Source organism: Pteropus alecto, unplaced genomic scaffold (assembly GCF_000325575.1).
Source record: "Pteropus alecto unplaced genomic scaffold, ASM32557v1 scaffold50, whole genome shotgun sequence".
Classification (NCBI taxonomy): Eukaryota; Metazoa; Chordata; class Mammalia; order Chiroptera; family Pteropodidae; genus Pteropus; species Pteropus alecto.
Genome location: NW_006431918.1, coordinates 16,903,863 through 16,928,032, shown reverse-complemented (window position 1 = coordinate 16,928,032; position 24,170 = coordinate 16,903,863). Strand labels below are relative to the sequence as shown.

Sequence of the window (24,170 nt, the reverse complement as noted above, 5' to 3'; positions counted from 1 at the left end):
GAATGGCGAAAAAAGATGGGTGGGGAGAGGGCTAGAGCAGAAGTGCAGGCGCCAGTAGCAGGGCAAAGCAGCCCAGTGCCTGGCTTCAGTAGGGAAGCAGACATTTACAAAATGAAGTTAACAATAGCAGTTGACATGCAAGAAAGCTCAATGGTTAATAGAAGTCTTGAGTAAAGCTTAGAGCCAAACATGAATGCAGCTTTCATTCAAATACCTTCCTCTGCTGAGGACCAGAGAAAGTGGGTTTTACATCGTTAAGCAAGCACAGTCCCTGTGCACCTACTTGCCTCTTTACAGGGGAGCCTGGCCTCTTGGAATAGAGTTAGCTGGTCAACTTGGGATGGTCTCCACTGGTACAAATATTATAGAGCTCTCGCTAGGTTTAACAGGGTACACAGAAAGGTACAGACCCAGGAACAGGTGAATCCCATCTTGTCTGCTTTAATGAACAGATCAGAAGGATTTAATTTAGCCCCAGGCTGCACCCTTCAGCTCTGTCTGAACTGTGTGGGCCCCTTCAATGGGTAATTCAGGAGCACTTTAATCCAATCCATTTATTTCCTTAAGGAGCAAGGCTTTCCCTTAACTCCTCCTGATACCATCAGCCAACTCAAATCCTCAGTGGAAGGAAAGAGTTGGGGTTATATTTAAAAATCTGTTCAGCAAACTTCCTCTTTACCATTGATTACAAAGAGTCAATGTCAGCCCAGCCTCTAAGACAGTTACCTTGTAATCCAAAATTAGGGAAGCCCACTGCATACCAATTTCCTTTCGATCTTATTGGCAAACCCCAAATGTTTCCTTCCAGAAGCTGGAGAACCATCAGGGAATTAATTTCTTCTTTCTTTGGTGCCTCTCTTACAAAGTCTGTGCCCTGAGATGAAGTTCCAACTTCTCCCCTCACACACAGCTCTGTGTATAGTCCTTCCTGACTTTATGTCTCTCTGCTTAAGCACATGGAGTTACTCTCTCTGGTACTGCAAAGTCTTACACTTGGTAGGAGAGCCCTTAAGAGCTGCTCTAAGCCTGAAATCTCTCAAGAGGGTGAGTCTTCCACACTTCTGCAGAATCTGACACAGATAATCCAATGACATAGGAGTTAAGATGCTGCCTTTCCTTTCCTGCCCACTTGGCTACCATTTCTTGGTTTATGTGCTCATCATCTCTGACTGGCAACACTCCTTCCTCACTGACCCGCCTCCAGTCTTACCATCCAGTCTACATGTCATTGCTGAAGTCAGCTGACTCTAAAAGATCTGATTTAAAACATATTCCATGTCTTCATTTTGTTACTAGTGTAAAACTTAAAGTCTTTGGCAGGACACAGATGATCCTTCATGGTTTGACTCCCATCCACCTCTTTAACCTCATCTCTGGAGCATCCCTTTCCCCTCTCCACATCATGTTCCCTTTTCTGAGCTCCTTGTAACCCAGCCTGGTGCCTGCCTTAATCCTGCACATCTGGCAAACCCCTGCTTAGCCTTCAAGTCTTGGTTTAAAAGCCCTCCAGGACTCCTTGGGTAGCTCCAGACACTCTTTGACTTCATATTTCTAACTTCATATTTTCACTATAATTATGTTTTTGTATATCTGTCCCTCTGTTATATTATAAACTCTCAGGTTATCATTTTTTAAAATGAATTTATGAATTAATTAATGGAGAGATGAGAGAGGTTTAACTGAAGATACAGATTTGGAGATGCTGGTGTATGGGTAACTGGTACAGTCATGAGGAAAAATTAAATCACCTGGAAAGAACAAAGTGGGCCACAAGATGAGAAGATGCAAGTTAGAACCCTTGGGGAAAGAGCAATTAAACAACAACAACAACAACAACAACAAACAAACAAATGCAAAACAAACAAAGGAAAAAAACTGAGGGCACATATCCCAGAGACCAAGGCAGAAGAGGTTCAAAAAAGAGGAACGGTTTATACTGAGCTCTTTCTTTGCAGTGGAAAACAATAATTATTGCATCATTATATAGAGAAGTTTGGGTAAAAATCTTACAAAGTTATGCAAATGAAAGTTGTACAATATAGGTACATGGTTTTGCTTTTATTAAGATAAATCTTAATCTAGTCTTATTGTTGTTTCCAGTATCAGATTTTCTAGCCTCCTTTACCATGTTGTCTAAAAAATTTTTCTCTTACTCATTTTTTCTAACATATAGTTCAGTTTCAATTCAGAGCCAGTCTTGTAACACTAAGGTGGGAGATTTCTTCAGTTTAGGTGATCCAGATACACGGAGATGTCAATTCAACTAGACTATAAGTTTTTAAAGGACAAGTATTAAGCCCTTGTACCTAAAAGAGATTGAATAAATATGTATGGAAAGAATGACTAAATTCCTTATATTTAAATGCATAAGTTAGGTCATCTAGTATTATAGCTGTTACCCATCCCCTGGCAAATATGAAGCTCATGGCAAACATTGCTAATAGATCATGGCGAGTTCTCAGCTAAGCCTTTATTAGCCCACAGCACTGCAAGCAGCTCCTACCAACTGGTCAGAGTTGGCCCAGATGACATGACATCATTCTTAAGTTAACTGTGTTAAATGTGAGCTTTCACAGCCCTCTGCTCATGTCTGCATGGTATGTAGCCAGTAGAGCAGCTGTCTGCTAAGACAAGGGGCAGAAGCAAAGTAGTCAAAATGTGACGGCCTGTGTGCTTTACTTTCCATGTTCTCCTTCTATTAGGAATTTTAAATAAAAGTTTTCTTAAGCTATTAATTCATATATGTCTACAAATGTCATTTCAGATCAATTCAGAGACCGAATTATACAATATGCTCACTCCAGATCTCTATCTATCAGTGACCACCTCTGGTTAGATATCCTTTGTTGAATTGCCCTGTGAAACTTGAAATTTAGCTATACATTGCTTTTTTTAGGGAGATGAATCTGGCAGCAGTCTGTTCATTGCATGTTCCTGTTTCAAATCCTTTGCTGCTCTCCCATTGTTTATATGTAATAGGATAAAATCCAAACTCCTTTGCATGACAACAAGTTCCTCACAATGAAAGGACCACTACATTATCCTTCTTTTGCCCCTGCCTATTATTCCATCACACCAAATCCTTCTTTGTAGGTGGTTATATTAACTTTCTATGGCTTCTTTCTATGGCACTTAAGTCACAAACTTAGTGACTTAACACATTTACTATCTTTTAGTTCTTTGGGTTAAAAGTTCAACATGGGCTATAATGAGCTAATCACAGAGGTAGCAGGGCTGTGTTCTTTCTGGAAGCTCTAGGGTAGCTTCTGTGTCCTTGCCTGTGCCAGCTTCTAGAGGCTACCCGCATGCCTTGGTTCATGGACCTCTTTTATCTTCAAAGCCAGCGATGGCCAGTCAAGTCTCTCACATGGCATCACTCTAATGCTGACTTTTCCCTTTCACTTATAAGGACCCTTGTAATTACACTGGGCCTACTGAATAATCCTGAAAAAATCTTTCTAATCTCAAGAGCCTCAACTCAATCACATCTGCAAAGTTCTAAAGTAAATATCTTTGGGGCATAATGGTGCTCCTTCTGCCTGGAAAATCTACTTCTCTGCTTAGAAGACTCCTACTCAATTTCTTAGACATTCCTTAAAGTTCTATGGAAACGCTACTATTTTCATGAGGCCCCTCTTCTTCCAAACCAAGGGGCTCGTTCCTAAGTCTCCTCAGTCCCATGTACAGCCACCTCTCCTGCAGCACTTACTTTGCAGTATAGTTTATTCGTCCTTAAGCGTGTTTCTCTGACTGGATTGTGAGTCACTGTGTCTTACTCATTTCTGCAGCCTCAGGGGCCTAACTATAAGAGATTGTAAGGAAGAAAAATGAATGTGATATTTTAAAGAGTAAAGACCTCAGGTGGAGGCAGAAGCAAGACCAATAAATTCACAGGACTTCTATTTTGAGTACAATTTAGAAACTAGTTCTGACAGCTCTTAATTGGTTCTTATTACATAATCAACCAAACCCCTTATCCTTTAACCCTTTCAGGGAGGAACTGGAGCACACTTAAAACCAACCCTTTTTCATCTAAGGACATTTCTAACTTTAATGTGATTTGCCAAGGATTACGAAATGTCAGAATTTTAAATTTTCTCCCGGGTGTGGCTAGAAAAGGGCAGGCCACACCCCAAGTGCTTGGTTAGATGTAGAAGTCAGGAAGGGATGTTATCTGCATGATTTATGAACTCTGAAAAAAAAAAATAATAACACTCGTCTAACAAATCTGACTGTACTGTGTTAGAGGTTAAAAGCAACTTTTCTACAATATTTATTTGGTATTTCAGTATCTGGAAGTTCTTGCATTAAAAAAAAAAAAGTACAAATTAAGTAAAGTTTAAATGGCCTCAAATATTTAAATTATAAACCAAACAAGAAGTTGAATAGATTTAGGTCACGTGAATGGGGAAAATCTATTTTTAAAGGCAATCATTTGCCATGAATAGCTAATGTCACTAACAACGCTACACAAAATAAAAATCCAAAGACACAGATATAAAACCAAAAATTATGTGCCTAGCAGTTGAGCTGCAAGAACCCAACATTTAAGTACAAAAGAGAAGAAATTATTACCTGTTTCCTAATTTGACTACAGTCTACTTTTCTATTTTTTCTTCATCAGCAATAATAAAACCCCTCTTCAATCTAAATCCTGTTGGTGTTGCTAGTTTTAGGTTAGGAGAATGTGAAGTTCTTGAAGCCAAGAATGCTGTTTAAATATATCTTTTGTTAAATTTCATTATCTTTCCTAACTGAAAAAAAAAAAAAATAGGGTACTTAGATTCAGAAAGGGCCTATGGATCTGTATCAAACCTCACATTCACAAAGTGGAATCTAAGGCTCACTTGCTTCCTCTGGGTGGGGACAAACCCAAGGGCTAGGGGAGATGGCATTAACTTCCACTTGGGAATGCAGCTTGAGAGCCCTGGGCCTGCGGTACTGACAAGCGGTACATACCTGTAATACTTCATGGCAGATTGTGAACTTGATGCATTTTTATAGAAAAGGAAAGTACGATTTCCCAATATTTGTGTTGAGTTTTTCAAATGTCTACAATGTTCTATAAATATATTTAGAAACAAGTTTAGGACACCACCAACTGAACCATTTGGCTAAAATGGAGGACTGCAGGGCTAACTTGTAGAAATAGAAATCATGTTGTTGCTATTGTTGTCCAGACATTTCAAGCTTTTCCTGTTATTAAATCTCTGTTATGTATGGGCATAACATACAGCCAGCTTGGGGAAACCATCCAGAGTAGTTGAGATTACAACTGGAGCCATCACAGGCAAGAACAGACAGTAAAAGCTATTCACAACCCAATGAAAAGTCAGAGCACCTCGAAAGTCTATTAAGGTCTATCAAGAATGCAAACAAGAAGTTTTGTAATAAGCTTAATAAATAAAACAACTAAGTCCACTAAGTGGTACTTATAGAAATAGGCTTGAGAATATAGCTTTAGTTAGAGGTAGAAGTATTTCTCACTAGAACAAGGATTGTTTACCTTGCTCTTTATTAGATGCAATAATCCTAAGAGTGGTAATGGTACGAAATGTTTTAGGAAGAATCAGCAGTAGTAACTGCGGAAGGACTTACAAATTGTCCTTTTTTTAAATTTTTTTTGGTAAAAGTAAAATGCCAGTAGAACTACATTGTTCTAACTTGCTCTTCTGAAAAATAAATCTTCCATCTTGCATTTCATCTTGAACTATTTTATTATGTTCAGCATAGTAGCAACTAAAAAAAATGTTTCATCTAGAAACAAAAGTGAGAAAACTTTACAAAAAACACCGTGCTTCTGCAATGCTAGGTTCCCAAGTTCTTAATATAAAAGCTAAGATAAAACAAAATAAAGATTATTACAGTAACCAAACTTTTCTGTAACAAGTATCATTAAAAACAATGGCAATTCAACCATAATATGTTATTTTCTACTGTGTGTACAGATAATGGACCTGAATACCTTCATTTTTTTTGCCAGCTTGCGTTATAAATTTCGCAACTTGCAAGCTCCAGTTTTTTGGTGGGGCAGGCAGGTTAATGGTTGAACTTAAAATAAGTCAGCTCTGCAATTACTTTTTTTTTTTTAAATTCGATGATGCACGTTTCCCCTTTCCACACCATGAAGCAATTCTATGTCAACTTGCTATGGAGTCAAATGCGACAAACTCTGAGAGCTCCAGTCGCGCGGCGGTGGCTCGAGGCACCCGCAGCTTCCCACACTCCTGCAGCATCAGGACGGGGCATCCTCCCGGCCCCAGACGTGAAACCCGCACCCAAGGCCTTGGGAGCCGGGACAATACTCTCTCCCCTCCTCCCTGTTTCGGGGAAACTGAGGCACGGTGACTGGAGAGACCTGGACTCCAGCGAAGGCTCTCGCCGCACCCTGGCGTCCCCTTCCCCTGGGAGACCCCGGGAGGCTCTTGAGCAGCGCGCAGTGGACATCGCGCTCCACACTATAGGAGGCTTATGGCATTAGTCTGAGAAGCGGCTGTCCCCAACCCACCCGCCCCCTCGGTCCCGCCCCGCACGGATCTCGAAGCATCCTGCGACCCCGAGGACCCCGCTGCCGGGACCTCACTGCGCCTCCCAGAGCGCAGCCTGCTTTGCGGGTTCTGCCAGCCTAGGCACCCGAGAAAGTTCCGCGGCGACAGCTGCAGCCGCGACTCGACCGCCCACCCGGTGCGGGACGCCCTGCCAGCCGCGCCCGACCGCCCAGCTAACCTGACGCCGCCGCGCCACTCAGGTGGCCGCTGTGCGCCCCTCGCCATGGCCCGCCTGAGAGCTGCCTATTAGCCGCGCTCCGCTCCCGACGCCCGGCAGCGCCTAACGCGGGCGAGCCGCCTCCGCCGGCGCCTTGCAGCGATGCAGGCTGCACCGCGGGCGGCCGGGAGTGCGGCGCTTCCCACCTACAGGAGCCGGAGCCGGCCGGTGCGGAGCATGCCCAGTGCGACTCGCCGGGCGGCGCGGAGGCGCGGAGCTGGGCGGGCTGTCACCGCCGGGTTTTTGCGGCAGCCACGGGCGGGGGGTGGTGCGGGACGAACTTGTGGGAGCGGCGGATGCTCCCGCATAGGAAGGGGCAGGCTGAGCGTGCTTGGGAGTCCCCGATTAAGTCTGCGTAGCCTCTGGGGCGGGACTTTGCGGCCCCCGGGGCTCCGCTGCAGCGTGCTGAGGCTATTAGCGAAGCAGAGGGCTTACTTCCGATGCTGTCACGTTGGGCAGTGTGACTGGTAATTGAGGGGTAGGACGCACCTAGGGCTTCCACCACAACTTTTCTGAGCGTCGCGTCGTACTGTTGTTCAGGGACACCCAGGAACAGGTTTTTTAGAATCCCATCCTGGAACACGAGAGAGAACCAACCATCCAACCCCTGAACCTACCCTTTCTCCAAGGCCACCTGTCAAGCAGCCTTGCGACAAAAGCTCCGCAGGCTTTCCCGGATGACTCTGCTGGCAATTATAAAGCCCACAAAGACGAGGCTGGGAAAACAAAAAAACAAACAAAAACCAATGTTCACTGGTTCCAGGGATTTTTAATTTTATTGTTTTTTCATTATTTGTAGTTTGTTTTTTTCTAATGAACAATATGGTGCTCTTTAAATTAGAAAGGTGGGTTATTCTAAACAGTCTGCAGAAGTCTGGCAGCACAACCCTGCACTGTAAGCGCCCCCTCCCTCTCTTTTTTTTTGACTTGACAGAGACCTTCAATTTCAGAGGCCAAGACCAGGCTCCTCCTCCCTGGCTCCTCTAGGCCCGCCCCTTGACCACGCCCCCAACAACCCTTTTACTCCAGTACCGCCCTCTTCTCCTTCGGTTGCTGCCAAAACCCGGAAAGGTGGATTACACACCCTGACGCTTGTGGCTCTTGCAGCCTGACCGGGCCTGATCCGCCGCTGGGTCAGAGACTGCTGTCAAGGAGAGAGGAGGAGGCTTTAAGCATCTCTTAGTCTCTTGCTTCCTTCTCTCTATCCCTGGCCAACGAAACAAAATAGAGCTTCCGACTCCCTGCCCCGAGCTTGGGCCAGCAGAAGTGGGTCAGGACCTGACTGAGCATGCTCCGCTCAGTGCCAGACTGCCGCACGCGGCTGCATCGGGTTGCCCAAGGTTGTAGCTGCGCTCTCTCATCACGATACCGAAGGTCAGGAGGCCGGTGGAAGCAGGGCCCTAGAGGTGCGCGTTGGCCTCGACAAGTGGACAGGACGCCCCTGCCAAAGCCTCGTGTTGGGGGAGTGGATGCGTAGGATTTGGTTTACAAGTGAATCAAAGCCTGATTTTTCCCTAAAAGATTGAAATTAGAAATCATATTTTAACATTAGTTTTTATGGCATCTCTAATAACAACACATTTTAGCTCTAAGAACTTTTCAGCCTGATTTCTTTTTCAGGAGACCTAAATCTTCTTTCCTTTTTTCCAAGTATTTAATAAACATACTTTAAGGTTGTTCTCGAGCACTAAATTGTCACCTGTTAATTAAATCTTTGTCCTCACTCTCAAATAATTCTGCAATATTATGCTCTTTTTTTTTTTCCATTCGGGAAATTCTACATTTACTCTCAGACTCTCCTGCCTCCCTTTCACGAGAGAACCTGCAGAGCGCTCTCATGCTGTTTTTGATGCACTTGAGGCAGGTTTGGGGAACTTGCTTTTTCCCCTGTTATGGAATGCCCCAAAGAGCCTTGCATTATGCCAAGGCAGGTGAGTGGGATAGTTGTCTATTTTGTCTGAGGAGGTGGAAGATGGGTAGATGGGTCGGCCGCCCAGTGAGGTTTGGTGTGACAGTGGGAAGTACCTTCAGTGAGAGCTGGCTTTATCTCAACCTTTCTGCCTCCTGTAGCCCCAGTTCAGCTTAAGCAATAAGTTGGAGACACCATCTTTAGTGAAAGGTCACTTCTGGGAAGAATAAATTTACTTAAATACTTCCCCCTAGGCTCCTAACTTGTGCTGGAGTCATCCTCATCTCTAAGCTTTCAGACTTCATTGCTGGGGATACCTCTGAGCACTGCTCTTGAACTAGCTCAGGTTCCTGTAGACATCACAAATAGTCAAGCCTGAGAAAGGGTGGGTAAGACATCCCTTCAATAGTCCATACTACTACTCCTCACCCTCTGAAGTTTTCTGGTCCTGGCTTCCACGACACAAACCTTTCTTGGTTCTCTTACCTCTCTGACAGTTTCTTCTCACCTTCCTTGTCCAGATTCTTTTTCTTTGCACCACCTCCAATTGTAGGTGCTCTGTCCTGTGGCCTCTTCCCTCGTTGTCTCACTTGAGAGCTCTCATCCACTCCAGTGACTGTCAGTACCAAGATGGTGTTCAGTTGGTGTGTGCACGTATGGCCATGCCAGTTGTTTATTGGTGGGATCCTTTCTGATCCATCAGGCACCTGTTATGATTAGTCAATGTTTATGCCTGACTGTTTGTTCACACCAATATTTCGAATATTAACTTTGCTCCAAACCATAACTTCCTTTTCACATTTCCCTGAGTTCAGACATTTATATGTAATATACCAAATATCTCAATTGCTATGACCCTCAGGAAACTTGAAACCAATATGTCCCAAACAGAACTCAGGAGCTGTAATTGCTCTGAGCTTTGTTGCTGGTAACCCCATCTTCTCAGCTATGCACACCACAAATATAGATGTTATCCTAGATTCATCTACCCGCCTTTCCTCTGTTATCTAGCTACTCACTGGCACTGTCACCCTGTCTTTAGACACCTCTGAATATGAACCCTCCACTTCCATCTTCCCTTCCAGAAGAATCTCCTCTCTCTATTTTCCCCAATCCATCTTCCTTGCCTCCTCACTTTTTTTTTTTTTAAAGCGAATTATATTTCAATATGTGTGCTAAAAATCCTGAATGGATTCATAGTGCCTTCAGGATAAAGTCTAAGTTTTAAACATGAACTGACCTCTGTCTCTCTTTCCAGATTAGCTACCAGCCAGTGTCCCCTAATGTTGCATATCCTAGCAATCCAAATTACTTGCCACACAAATTCACACCTCCATGTTCCTTTAGTTCTTCTCTCTCTCCTTTTCCATTTCACCCCTTGGCAAACAATGTCTTCCGGACTCAGTTCAATCTGGGTCTCCTCTGACCTCCCTAAGGTAACTTCCTCTTGAATTCTTCACCTGTACCGTATACCTTGTCTCCATTTTGTCACCTAACCTTGATTTATTTTCCTTCATCTCCTCCACTACATTGTAGGCACTGTGACCTCGAGGGCTTGTCTCAACCATCTTTGTATTTTTGTTCTCAGTCGTCAGTAAAATTTTACTTAATAAATCAATAAGAGACATATGCACCCATATAATAATTAGTTTATTCATTTTAAAATTCTTCCTGAGCATTGTAAATAGAGTGCAAAGAAAAATACCAGAACAGTTACATTGTATGCAATGGTTATGCTCCTTTGAGTAATGTAACCAAGATTTCAGATTTAACCTTAAACCCAGTGGTTTTATTCAGCTTCAGAAATCCATAAGTGTTTTGTGAGCTAGTCTGACGTACTTGTTTTATCACTCTGTAACTGCACAAAGCTCAATATTGTATTGCTAATTAATCCACAACATCCATTGTTCTCTCTCATTGTGTTTCCTTCCACGGTGTAGTTATAACCTCCTAATTATATGGTTACTTCTTAGAATAGATTCTATTTTTCCTGTTGAAAGTATGGCCCTCTGGAAGGGCTGATTAACTATTTAGGAATGGGCATAATGTTTACAGTTCTACCAGCTTCCACTGTCTGCGGAGAGCACCTAGAGTTAACTGTGGAAGGACCAACTGCCTGCTTTAGGTTAATGGTGGATGATGAACCCATTTGAGACCTGAACAGAGTGGGCAGGGGCAACAATTTTAATAAGCCCTCCAGTTGACTCCAGACACTATATTTGAAAAACAGTTGTAAGTCATATGGATAAAAGGAAAAAAATAACTGTAAGTCCAGAACTTTAGGTAATCCCTAAATTGGTTTTCTTTGGCAGAAATATATGTGGATGGGAAGAATAATGGTCCATTTTTAAAAGTGTGATTCATGTTTGTGCTCATTAAATAGCCTTGGCTTATGTTTAAAAATTTGGAGAATACAGACAGGTATATAGTAAGATAGTTGCTTGTTTGTCTATATGTTGGACCACACAGGGATTTTACTTGGTGACTCATGTAGGCCTGGTGTTACTCTCTCTCACCCCTTTGCTAAATTCAGCTTTCTTTGACAAAAAGGAGTGGGACGTGGAAGTTCTGACCTTACCCCCTTCCTGGAAGATGACGATCTCAGGTGTATGACCCTGCATTTGGCTTTTCCCTTGTTCCTGGGAATCTGAAAGGGCTCAATTAGGAAGGAGGCCGGGGGGAGGAATGAAAGGAAGCAAACACTTCTATATCTCTATAATCTTGTGACTTCATGAGGTGAGTGAAGCTTCTTGAGAAGCCTGAGTCAGTATTAGGAAAATATTCCCTTCCTCATTATGGCTTTAGACTGAGCATGGATGTTAGTCCTTTGGAGGTGTGTGTGCATGCATGTGGTCTAACCAGTTAGCCAGCTGTAAAAATCAGGACAGCAAATACCTGCAACTCACATGGGGCAGAAGACCCAGCTTGAACACATCCTTCCTGGACCTGCCTTTGAAACCACAACAAAGCCCTGCTTTCCTGGACAGTTTACCAAACTGGGACATTTATGGCTATTGCAGCCGAGTCTTCCACTCTCAGGGCTTCATTGCAGACAGTGACTCAGACTTACAGTCATAAGTTATTGGCAGGAGAAGGGATGAATCCAGCAATCACCTCCTGTGCATAGGGGCTTCCTGAAAGTGGGTGGATATTTGTTTAGGAAGGTTAGAAGAGAGACCCTCTTGGTGAAAGAGATATGAAACAGCCCTGAAGAGCCTGACTGGGAAGATGGGGTGAGTCGTAGAGGGGACTCCATTGTATAAACTTGACTTCACAGGCGCTTTTCCCTTGGATTGTGGAAAAGTGCCTCATACATAGCTCTTTTAGTTTATAGTTTTCTCGGGGAGGAGGGAGAGCCAAACACCCACTTTCCCACCATAGGATAGAGTAAGTAGAAGTTGGATGATCCAGGTAAACAAACAAATCACTGGTCAGCAAGTGGCAAACAAACACCTAAAGAAGTCAACATGTTTTCCAGGAGCATAGTCCACAAGGACCATCTTTTGCCCCAACACTTGACAGAGAAGCCACAGCACCCACTTCAGAATGCTGCTCAGAACTGAGAGGCTCTCAAGTCCAGGTGAGCTTCTGCAGCTTCACTGCGACTTCAGCGGGAATAATCCAAGAAACCCACATGATGAGGAGTCCAAAGTAATGTTGGAATAGTTGAATTGTGATTTTCTGTGCTGGTAATTTTCAAGCCTCTCTCTTTTTTGAGTAGTTAATTTGCTAGAATTAAAAGGAAAGTACATTCTATATTTTATCTGGTGGATAAATGTGACATCAGAAATCTTGGTGTGAACACTGAGGCTTCTGCCAGGACAGAGGTGGCGAAGAAGCCCTGAGGTGTGGTCAAGGTAGGGAGGGCTGTGTGGATGACAGGGGAGTAGGAAGGAGTCCTTCTCGGGGCTTAGCAGACTTAGAGAGGCAAGAATGGGGAGAATGAGATTCTGGCCCAGAGTAGGTAGAAGGAGCTAGTTTTCCCTTGGTAAGATTTGGAGGTCACTAGGAGGCTAAGGAGCCCTGCTGTATGTGGCTCTCCAACATCCTTTCTTGAACCTTCCCCTTCGCTAGGCGGGGTTTGGATAGGGCAGGGAGCTGCTGTCTAAAGCCCAGGCCCTGCGCTGGGAGTCCACATAGCAGGGAGCATGAAGGCCCTGGACATCTACCACGGTAAAGGGCTGAAGTGGGGATTAAACTTTACTTTCGATACTCCTACAATTGTGGCTCAAGCCAATCCTAGGACTGAAATTTCCTAACAAATTGAAACTCTTCTTTCCCCTTAGAAAACACATAGTCCAAATGTGTTCACCTTCAGTTTAACCTGGCCCCCTGTCTCCCAAATAATAAATACCATTCCTACCTATAATTCCAGTAATGATTGTGTTTGGCTTGTTCTCCATCATGGATGAGTGTGCTTCGCTTATGGCCCATGTGGTGGTTATGACACAAGGGCAATTATCCGGCTGAGGGGATAGGTTTCTTCATTTGGACCACACCTGCTGTGCAGGCATTTTTATGCTCTGTAGCTTTACTTTAGTAGTCTTTTCAATTTAATCTAGCATAAGTTCTGGAACATAAAAGATGCCAATAATTTTTTTTGAATTTGTGCTGGAAATTGGTGTTAGAACTACATGTTGGAGTATCTTGGAGGCAGGTATTTTAATACTGTCAGTATTTTTATTTTCAGACCACTTGGTTTGGTCTGAAATGTCATTCAGACTTTGGCCTCAGTCTGTATGATATTGATTCTGATTTTCTTTCTGAAGAAGTATTTCAGATCTATTATCAGCATGTTTTTCCCTGATTTGGATCAGCTGGCAAAACAGCAAAACTGATAATAAATGTGGATGTATCAACCAAATGCTTGAAAAATTTTAAAAGAGAAGATTAAGGAAGTGTTAGTGCCTATTTTTTAGTATCCTGGATCGTGGGCTTCCTATTGTAATAGAGCATTTCTGCTATTAATTATATGTAACAGCATCTCTGCTGTTAATTTCAACGAGTCTTCTTTTTTGCTTTAATAGGAATTTTAAAGATGTCTTGGAATTAATCATCCCTAAAACTTGAGGAATATTGTGATAATATTTATGAACTAAATGGGCCAGTTTCCTTAAACTGAATAAAAATTTCAATTCGCTGCTCATATGTATGAAATGTAGGGGAAAATGACTCAGAAGTGCAGCTGAGAATGGCTAATAAGCCTAGTGACTTTGGCTAGCGATACAGGGAGAAAACAGAGTGGAGTATAAAAGGACTCTGCAGACCTGTCTTGATATGATTGATTTCAGTGATTTATAATTCTGTGCATGTGCTCTGGCTTATAGTACTAATTACTGAAAATGGACTAAACTTGAAAAGGGGAATACCCAGCCTGTCTTTAGGAATCTTTGACTGTTATATGAATATTATATTTAATTGTATTAAACCTCTACTGTTGCTTATTGTCCATAAGAGACACAGGAGGTAATGAATTCACTTGGAGCAGAACTGCCTGTCATCTCTTTAGCATTTACCAACCTATAATTCACCTAGCGCTGGACCCTTCTCCTGAGGGCACCAGGAAAGTGGGAGAACTAAAGACAATTCTGAAGTTGTTAGTATTACAAAAGAGCACCAAAACAGTCGTCCCTAGGAAAATCATACCCCATACCCTGCCTTACACTGATTTTCCAGCTTGGAGCTGTTGGCATACTGAAGATCCTGCGTACTTACTCTTTTTGGTACTAGGTGCTTTGGTTCTAAATGTCTTAATCTGTTTTTCTGCTTCTGTCTCTTATTTTCACTTGTATTTACTCTCATGCTATTTATTTTTCTTGAGACTGTTATTTGCTTTACTTTCATGTTATGGGAAGACTCATGAGAAGACCGACAGGGAAATGAAGAACCAAAGTCATTACTGGAAAAATTTGAGACTTGTCAGATGCAAGCCAGGCTGTAGCCCTCAGATGGCCAGTTGGCCTGACTCCTGGGACAGTTCTCAAAGGCCACATGCTTAAATGGTTGATTTGATTCATTTCTTGTAAAATTCTGACTCAGGCATAGGTTTCCTTTAAATAGTAGCTGTTATCTAACCTAAAATATTAAAATGTGATATGACAGGCAAGTCATATCACTGGTTTTTTGATGCCAGTGTCTTGTACGAAATACACCTTTTTCTATTTGTGAGATCTAATGATAAATGCATTTAATTGTTAAGAAACCGTATTGAAAAAGAGGCTGCTGTACTGTCAAACCCCTTGTTAGGCTTTCCTCACTCAGCTGACCCAGCTTCCCCCATTGTGCCCCTTGCCCCTGGCTCCACACGGTGTCACTTCCTTTAGAAGAAGGCCCTGGTCTAAGTGGACTTCTCTGCAGGCAGTGCCTGGGGCCCAACAGGCTGAAGGCCAAAAGCACAGGGTGCTGGGATCTTCTGGGTGCTCAAGGTCACCCTAGGTCAGGAGTGTCCTGTCCTGCTTCATGTTCCAGCTGTTTCCAGGCCCCTGACTACTGTCATCAGGGTTGAGGGTGACAGAAGAATGTAGTGGTCATTTGCCACTGCCCTTAACTACCCCCCAACTTCCCAATCGCTCATGGTGGCACCAGGTAGAAGCCTGGTGTTGGGGCTGAAATGACCGTCCCACTGTCCTCTTGTCATCTTTGCTTCACAAGCATGGGCTGATGCCCTGCTAGTTTCTGGTGCTGAGGCACTGTTACACCTGACCCAGTCCTGTTAAAGATGCCTGACATCTTGTGAAGCAGCCCTGGGGATCTCCTCAGAGCCTGTCAAAAGCCAGGAGGCCTCTCAGAGTTGCAGCTTTACCTGGGGTTGTGCTTAGAGCCCTTCCTTGAGAGGTCTAGAGGTAGGACCATGGAGTGACAGGGAATAGGAATTTAGGAAGTGGGTATATGTATCTTCACTTCATACTCTTGTCAACTGAGTGAAGCTTTTAAATGGAATGAATATTTTTAATATCCAAAAATGCAAATTGATAGTTTTAGAATGAGAACATTTTTCATTTGTTGCATTAACTGTTAAGCTGTATCGTCCTAAACACTAAGATGACTGTAGATCACCAGCGCACCTACGATGAAGTGGTGAATTGGACAATGTTGTACGAGCTGCAGTACGATTTGCTCTTTAATGTCATCACAAGAAATTAGCCATGCAATTCATGAGTTTTAGAATGCATTAAATGTAATATTTTGGACCAGTGAAACTAATATTGAAAATCAGTGGGAAAATCAAATCTAATGCATACATTTTAATTTATTATAAGATAAACATGCCAGATTTGTCTAACCGTTTAGGAGCATTGCATAATTTGTTGGGACAGTTCATTTACAAAAGAACTAAGATGGCTTTTTTTTTTTTTTAAAGCTATAAACTAAATTGGAGAGTAACTCTTATCCCATGAGTTATTTATGGTGGAAGATTAATAAAAACATTAAGCATGATGAATGAATTTTCAGTGACAGGATTATAGCAAGAATAAATACCAGGAACAATAAAAATATAATGAATTTACATTTTTAATCAGTCTAAAGAATTTCACTAAACAGCAAATGGCATGATTTTATTTTTACCGGGTGCATTAAAATGGTCTCATCATGCAAACTCCCTTTCACATACATTGTCTGTTTTCTCAAACTAGTTAAAATGCCTTGAGGATAGAGACCATGTCTAATGCTCTTGCAGCCTCTGCATCCAGGGTATTATCCTACGCATAATAGGTACTTGCTAAATGTCTGTTGAATAAAATATGAACTTGATAGTGATTTATATAGTTTTCAGATAAACTAGTCTGCATTAGGAAAGGCAGTATATAGAAGAAAGGGAATGACTTCATTTTGAATAGTGGTTTACCTGAAAAAAAAAAGAAAAAGGAATGATTATTTGGCTATAAGCAAGTTGGTATTTGGGGAGGTGGCTTCTCATGTAGGGTTGGGTTCTAAAATTAGTATATCATAAAAATTAGTCTAGGAAATCCCTTACATTGGCCATAAAATTTAACATACCTGTGAGTATATAATCTGCTTCTAAAGGGAGGAATGAAAGGAGAGCCTCTATACTAATGTCTAGGCAGTCATATCCATCTGTCTTGAAGGTATCTATTAAGTTCCCAGGTGAATGGAAGCTAGAGAGAGACATGCAAGGGTTCCTGCTTGCCTGCAGGATTCACTTCATTCTGTTTTAATATTAAACCATTATAACTTTAATAAATATCACTGTGAGGGTTCAACCTAATAAGGAGTCACAATTTCTGTATCTTATGTACATAGGGAGGGTTCAGATGTTCAAGTCAGACTCTACTGCTTTTGTCTTATAGTTTTTTTTTTGTTTGTTTTTGTTTTATGATGTGAAGGAAAACTGGAAGTCCATGGCAATTCTTTAATTCAATTAAATTATTTGAGAGTTGCTGTAGCTCCATGCTGTACCCATTTTGGAGCAGGGTTGGCACAGAGGTTTTGATACAGCTTGAACTGTTTGATAAAGGCCTGTTCAGTTAGTCACTGCTCTCAGAACACAATATACTACAGAGAGACAGTAAAACCAAGATATCATTTATGTTTAGAATTTAATCTCACTTTGTTTCGGTTTTAAGAAGACTCTGTTTTAAGGCAGTCACAAGAGAGATTGCATAAGGCATAGTGCACTTGTCACTATTATTAGAAAAAATATAAAATCTGATGGGTCGTCTAATGTTGATTATATGTCTGAAGTTCATCATTAATAATGGTTTTGGACAGAAGGTGTAGTATTTCTGTTCCATCTGTGTGAGTGTACTGTACAGTTCTCAGCTTTCCTTTAGTGACATCCTTACTAATGTAAGTGCCATCCAGAGCCTTGTTTGTAACCTGCTTTAGGAACCTGGATGAGCAAAGCCCATGCAAGATTTGTCCTGAAACAACTGGATGGTTTAGATGTCAGAAATGATGACTTAAGTTTAAGCTCCAAATAGCAGTGGCCAGGGTAGCTTAGTTTAGCAATGAGATTTATTCCTGACAATGCTGTAGAGAGCTTCAGCTACAGAATGATTTTCAAGGGGTCACAAGAACACTGATATTTGCCATATTGTTGAGTAAAAACTGGGTGATGGATAGCATGGATTCCATGACATCCATGGATTTTTGTGCTCCTCTCATTTGATTACACTTAATATCTCCATTCTGAAGTGGAATATAATGGACCCTTATCCAATAGGCCTGGTGATCCATGGTGGCAGAGGAGCTGGGCCTCCACATGCTGAATTACTCAGGAATAAGAGTCTTCTACACAGTGCATGTCCTGCCAGCATCCTCTGGCTGACCTGCCATGGGTGCTTCTCTCCTCCCGTCTGTGCATTCCTACCATTTGAGTTGCTCTTCATTTAAAAAATGGGTGTAGTGGACCTTCCCCCAAGTGCTTGTGGTCTGGTGAAAGTGCTGCGTATACAGGGTATTAATGTTCACTGTAAAGCTACATGTGGAAATGTATACAACATATCATCACTTTTGAGGTGACAAGTATAGCACCATCTTAGTCAGAAGTGCAGACACAAAATTCATTGGTTTGAGTCCTGCTGGGCTGGTATGCCAACTGTGCATACGTGAATAATTTATGTGGGAGATGACCTTGGAGAGCAGGCAAAACCGGATAAATCCTGTATATATGCTATGGACTGAGTTGTGTCCTTCCAAAATTCACATGTTGAAGCCCTAACCACTGATGTGATGGTATTAGGAGGTGAGAGGTGAGACATGATTAAGTCATGAGCCCTCGTGATGGGATTTGTGCCTTTATAAGAAGAGATATGAGAGGATATCTCTCCTTCTCTCTCTCCCTTACCTTCCCCCTCCCCCTCTCCCTGCCATGTGAGGATGCAGTGAGAACGCAGTCCTCTGTAAGCCAGAGGGATCTCATCAGACCTTGACTATGCTGGCATCCTGATCTTGGACTTCCCAGCCACCAGAATAATGAGAAATAAGTCTGTTGTTTAAGCCACTCAGCCTGTGGTATTTTATTACAATAGCCTGAACTGAACAAGACAGCATGTTTCCAAAGAGCATTTATCTAGAACACAGTGTCATCCTTCAAGGTAATAGTCTTACCCTGACTCATGTCTCCTGGCATGGAGGGATCAGCTTACAGCAGGACAACAAAGTGACAGTAAGAAGGGGCCCACATGAATGTCACGTTAGTGCAGTGTGCTATGATGAAACTCCAGGCCACAGTAGGATTAAATTATATTGTATTCATAATTTATGTTAAATATGAGATACATTTATATTTTTAGAATATCACTCAGAATCAAACATTTACTGTAATACTTTCTGCAAGCTTTTAAAGAAATCATCATGAGGCAAGGCTGCCACCTTCTGGTCAAGATTTGTTACTTTAGTTCACCTTTGAAATAGGCATTTTTTATTACAGCATAGGAATGTTATACAATTTGAAGCAATCCTATATACAGTCTTGAGATTTCCTGGGTTATCATAGATTATTGAAGCTCAGATGTTCTAACGATTGTCATTCCCACAAACCTTTCATGTTTATTCTTCCCTCTGGATGACCTTCGGTAACAAATCTATGGCCATATACTTCTGAGTCCTCGATGTGGAATCTAAGTTCAATTCAGGCTTCTTTCTCTTGAGTAATTGTGTGCAAAGAATCTAACTGTAGGTAAGCAGTCCCTATGTGCTGCCAAACCCCCTGCAATGTTGTACTCCTCTGCCTCTTCTTCCTCTGACCACTGCTGCACATACTGGAAATGCTGCTTTGTGCCCTTCAGGGCGTGCGCTATCTCCTGCTCTGACTGGCCTTGAGCCCCGCCCTGGGGTCATCCATTACTCGGGCCATCCCAGAATGTCAGTTCCTCATTTGTTAAAAAAGGGCTAATAATCTTGCTTCCAGATTTTTTGAGCATTAAATTAGGTAATACATGAAAATCATGTAGCCTTATTATTGTTATTCATTAACCTTATAAGATTCTACTATACGTGTCTATCGTCGGTAGTTAGAAAATTCACCAAGATATGATAATATGACTTTTCATCTCATCTATATTGCCTAATTCGTTAAAAAAAAAAAAATTCTTGTTTTCTTTTTCTTTTGTACATTGAAGACCTCCTTCAGTGCTTGACAGACTTTGCAATCTTGGGGACTAAATATTTAGCACAACCTACCATGACAAATCATCTGGAGGCTGGAGGGAAATGCCCCTGTGGGTCCTCCAAGCACTTGAAGCTTCTCTAGCTTTACCCGTCTGTTAATTAGTGTGTATTCATTAAACCTAACTTTATATTTGCTGGGAAAAAGGGATAATCATCATGACGATTTCAGTAAAGATGAGCAAGTGAGGTAATAGTTCAATAAATGTTAATTAAGTGCTAACCATAATTATATGCAACTACCAGGAGAGGCTCTGGGATTATAAGATCAGGAAAAGGGCCCCTCTCCTGAAGCGGTTTATGAAAACCTCTTAACTGTTTTAATCCCAGCAACAAGGTGCTTTTCCTGGCTATTCTATAATGTCACATGTGGATTTCCCAAAGTTTCTTTTTCTTTTCTTTTTTTTTTTTTTTTTTACCTTTTTAGGTCTTATGAGCTTCAAGTGCTGAAATTTCTCACATTTGTCTTCTTTCCTTAGTAGAGTTGATGGCTGTGTCTGCTGGCTGTGTCTCCGGCTATCCTGAATAAATGCTGTTCACGGTCTAAATTAAGTGTTTGGCAAGCATATTCATTTTTTTAAATATAGCATTTGGCAAGCTCTTGCTACATGGAAAGTGTTCCATAAACATTTGTTTTAATTATTGAAAAGAATTTTCAAGTTGTCAGGGTACCATTTAATTTCAAAATGCTCAGTAATTGAAGTTCGGGAGCAGCAGATAGATGTATTGATTTGGCATTCTTAGGAATAAGGAGAAGGTGGAGTAATGTCTGGGAACTGGACTGATACCCGAGAACTTTCTGTTTCTTAGACCTGAGCCCTTTGGAACTCAGAGTCAGCCTCGGGCCTGGGCAGGTCAGTGGTTGAAGCATTAAGAGAGGGATGTTGATAATAATTTTATTTTCATTATAGAAAGAGTGCATGTTCATTTCAGCTAATCAATAAAAAGATAAAGGAGACGAAACATCACCTGTAATTTCACTACGCAGAGCTCTTGCTTGTTCACATTTTCATGTATGTCGCCAGGTGTTTCTCCATGAACACAGCCGAGTGCAATTCTTTTCCTCCCCTTCTCTTTTAAACCCACTCTAATCACTTTTTTCAAACCCCTGTTACTTCACAAGACTGCTTTTGTTGAAGTCACCAGAGACCTCTGCTTTGGTGATCCAATCGGTCAATTCTGAGCCCTCAGCTAATTCACCTGTCAGCAGCGCTGGGCATAGTTGGTCACTCTCTCCTTGCTGCCTTTTCTTCTCTGGCTTCTAGAGCACCACACTGTCCTGGCTCTTTCTGACTCGCTGGTTTCTCCTTAGCCGACTTGGTCTCTTCTTTCTTGTAGCCTGTCCATGTGGGTTTGTTCCAAGCTCAGTCTTTGAACTTCTCTCTAGCCCTGACTCCAGATCGATTTCCTGTTAGTCAGGAAAACAGAAGACACGGCTGTGCATTCCGAGTATGAAGGGTTTGAATAAAGGAAATTAAAAGTTTAAATGATATTGAGAAGGGCTAGAGGAGGGACAGTCAAAAGAATTGTCATTTCTGTTTCCACCTGCAGCAAGCATATGTCTGGAAGCCACCACAGGGTCGTCCTACCAGCTCTCTCAGGCTACAACAGTAAAAATCCTGAAGCTGCTCTGCGTAGCAAGCACTCAGCAATTGTCCCCGATGTGGGAAATTTTCCAAAAGTTCACTCGGAAGCCACTTCGAACTCAATCTGGCTTCAACAACTTCCAGAGAACAGGGGCTTCGACAATCAGGTCTCCCGTTGGCTGACTCTGATGGAGAAGAGGTTCCAGGAAATGTAGTCCCCTGTTTCTTAGCAAGTACAGTAGTCTCTCTTATCCACGACTTCGCTTTCTGCAGTCTCAGTTACCTGCGGTTCAAAAATGTTAAAAGGAAAATTCTAGAAATAATCAATTTGTAAGTTTTAAACTGCACACCTTTCTGAGTACGGGGATGAAATCTCGCGAGTCCGGCTCTGTCCCACCTGGGATGTGAATCATCCCTTTGTCCAGCATCTTCACGCTGTAGTAGCCATCTTGGTTATCAGATCGACTGTCGGTAATCCAGAGCTCGTGTTCAAGTCACCCTTATGGTAGCCTAATGCTACCTGACGATGCCTACGTCATTCACCTCACTTCATCTTATCATGTAGGCACTGTATCATTTCACATCATCACAAGAGGAAGGGCGAGTACAGTATAGTAAGCTAGTTTGGGAGGAGGGACCATATTCACATAACTTATATGACGATATATTGTTATAATTGTTCTATTATTATTGTTTTTAATACCTTACTGTCCTAATTTATAAATTAAACTTTATCATAGGTATATATGTACAGTTAGCATTTAGTTCTATCCGCAGTTTCAGGCATCCAGTGGAGGTCTCGGAGCGTATCCCCTGTAAGTGAGAGAGGACTGCTGTACAGTAAGCCCTCAGAGTTATTGATACGTTCTTGGAAACTGCAGCTTTAAGTAAAGTGACTTGTAACAAAACTAGTTTTACCATAGGCTAATTGATAAAAACAGGAGTTAAGTTCTTATGGCATATTTCTGGTTACAAAAACATCGACAAACTTCTAAAGACCCAAAACACTTCTAATATTAAACACTGACGATAAATGTGAACAATACATACATTTAAGAAAGATTAAGAAAAATAAGTAAGATCATTATTTTTCAACCTGCTTATTGTAGTCCAGGGTTGTGGGTGTCCGGAGCTTCTCCAAGCAGCTTAGGGTGCAAGGCTGGAACCCTCCCTGACAGGAGGCTCTTCCATTGCAGGACACACTCACACCTGCACTCACGCTCACTCAGAATGGAACGATTAAAACATGCCAGCCACTTAACATGCACATCTTTGGGATATAGGAGGAAACTGAAATCCTCAGAGAAGACCCACACAAACAAGGGGAGAATGTGCAAACTCCACACAGACAGTGGTCCCAGGCTAGCAGCATTTGATTTTGACCCGAGGCCAAACAAAACAATGTTATTCGAGGACCTGCTGTACTTTAGAAGAGAGTACCATGGATCATGAGTTGCAAACAATCTAGCACGGGTTTCTGGTAGACTTCTCAAAAATAACACATGCAAACCTAAAATTCACTTCTTTCTCCTCCACTCAGCTTCATCCTCTGCCTGCCTCTTTTTATTGTTAACCCTCTTTCTTTCACACCTCCCATTCAATCTATTAGGATATCCCATTGGCTCTATTTTAACAATTCTGGACATTGACCTCTCCTAACCACCTACTCTGCCCTTTCTTGGATCTGAGACATCATCCTTTCTTGCCTAAATTATTGCGATAGCCTTTAAATTGGCCTCCCTGCTTCTCCTCTCACTCTTTTCAGCTCAGCAGCCAGAGCTGTTCTCTCAGGCAGGAGGATATCCTCTCTCTCTCCTAGTCAAAGTCCCACAATGGCTTCTCTCCCCTAGTAAAGTGAAAGCTGAAGTCTTTTCAATGGCAGCAAGACAAGACATTCGTCTAGCCACTCCACTCTCTCCTAATGCATGCCCTCTTGTTTGCTCTGCTGCAGCCACACTAGCTGCACTCCTGGCTGCTGCTGAAACATGAGGCTCAAAACTGCTTCGGGGCCCTGCTGCTCCCCTCAGATACCCTCTTGGCTAACTCCCTCACTTGAGTCTTAACTCGCTTTCTTGAAGGACTGGGCTAACTTCCCTACTTAAAGCTGCAACATGCCGTTGTGCCACAAGACCTGTGCAGCCCATTTTATATTAAGGTCCTTTAAATACTGTTGATAAGTTGACCTCTTCAATGAGGCCTCAAATAGACCTGTGCTATATTCCATCTTCTAGGAAATAGCTCACTATATGTAATTTGGGAAATTTGAAATAAAATTATAAATATGTATGTATAGAAATAAAAAAAAAAATTGCAACATGCCTCTCCCCAGCACTCCCAAAACCTCTTCTGCGAACCACCCCCACTATGGCCCTTTTTAGCTTCTCATGTACTATATGATGTATTTATTTATTATGTTTATTACTTATGATTACTCTCTCATACTATATGTAAGTTCCATGATAACAAAGACCTTTTTCAGATGTAACACAATCACTTAGAACTGTGCTTAGAAATATGGGCATTCAATAATTAATGGTTAAATATATGAATATGTTTTTTGTTAAGCAAAAACAATGAGATCATATTGTATAATTTTATAAAAACTCTTTTGCATAATATTTCTTGAATATTTTTCCACATCAGTAGACATACAACTCATTTTTTTCTAACTACATTTCATGCAACTGTATCATAATCTTCATTAGTTTAATGTTTAATTAATTAATTTGATTTAATAGTAACATTTTAAATAGCTTTATTGACATACAATTCACATACCA

At 41.9% G+C, this 24,170-nt stretch overlaps 1 protein-coding gene across 1 annotated transcript in view; it reads right to left on the bottom strand.

Moving 5' to 3' along the window:
• Nucleotides 1-6,920, bottom strand: part of MFAP3L (microfibril associated protein 3 like) — a 38,472-nt gene extending 31,552 nt beyond the window's left edge. Inside the window, exon 1 of the mRNA XM_006906320.3 lies at nucleotides 6,727-6,920. The gene's annotated coding sequence lies outside the window, so the exon portion shown is untranslated. The remainder of the gene's footprint in view (nucleotides 1-6,726) is intronic.
• Nucleotides 6,921-24,170: the final 17,250 nt, after the last annotated feature.